The sequence below is a fragment of the Protobothrops mucrosquamatus genome, unplaced genomic scaffold, assembly GCF_001527695.2.
Source record: "Protobothrops mucrosquamatus isolate PMUCROS unplaced genomic scaffold, P.Mucros_1.0 scaffold13467, whole genome shotgun sequence".
Lineage (NCBI taxonomy): Eukaryota > Metazoa > Chordata > Lepidosauria > Squamata > Viperidae > Protobothrops > Protobothrops mucrosquamatus.
In genome coordinates, this window is record NW_015399240.1 from 4,829 (window position 1) to 5,368 (window position 540).

The following is a 540-nucleotide window of genomic DNA, read 5'->3' on the forward strand; positions in this document are numbered from 1 at the left end:
TAGATAGATAGATAGATAGATAGATAGATAGATCAGGGGTAGGCAACCTTGTTTGTTTTATGACTCGTGGACTTCAACTCCCAGAATTCCTGAGCCAGCGTGGCTCAGCTTGGAAAACTCTCCCTTTCCCCTCAGCATGGCTGGCTCAGGAATTCTGGGAGTTGAAGTCCACGAGTCATAAAACAAACAAGGTTGCCTACCCCTGATCCAGATCAATGTTAACTGCTCCTTTGGTGGAATATCATTTTGAAATAACAGGAAATACTTGCAGCTCCTGCTGATGGTGTTACCTATTTTGCTAACGAAACGTTCAGGAATTATATTAAAAGAAGCTTGGAGAAACAAACCACAGCCAAAATCTAAAAGCCCAAGCTAGAAGTATTTCCTATTATTTCAAAATCCAGATGATCTGGCAAAGAAGCACGGAGCTTTCGCTTTACCGTATGATTTCTCCTCCTCTTTCTCTAGGTATCTTTCAAAACCCCTGGCGTGGCGACCCCCAGTTGACTCATGCTATGCTGGTGGTCGGATACAACAGCA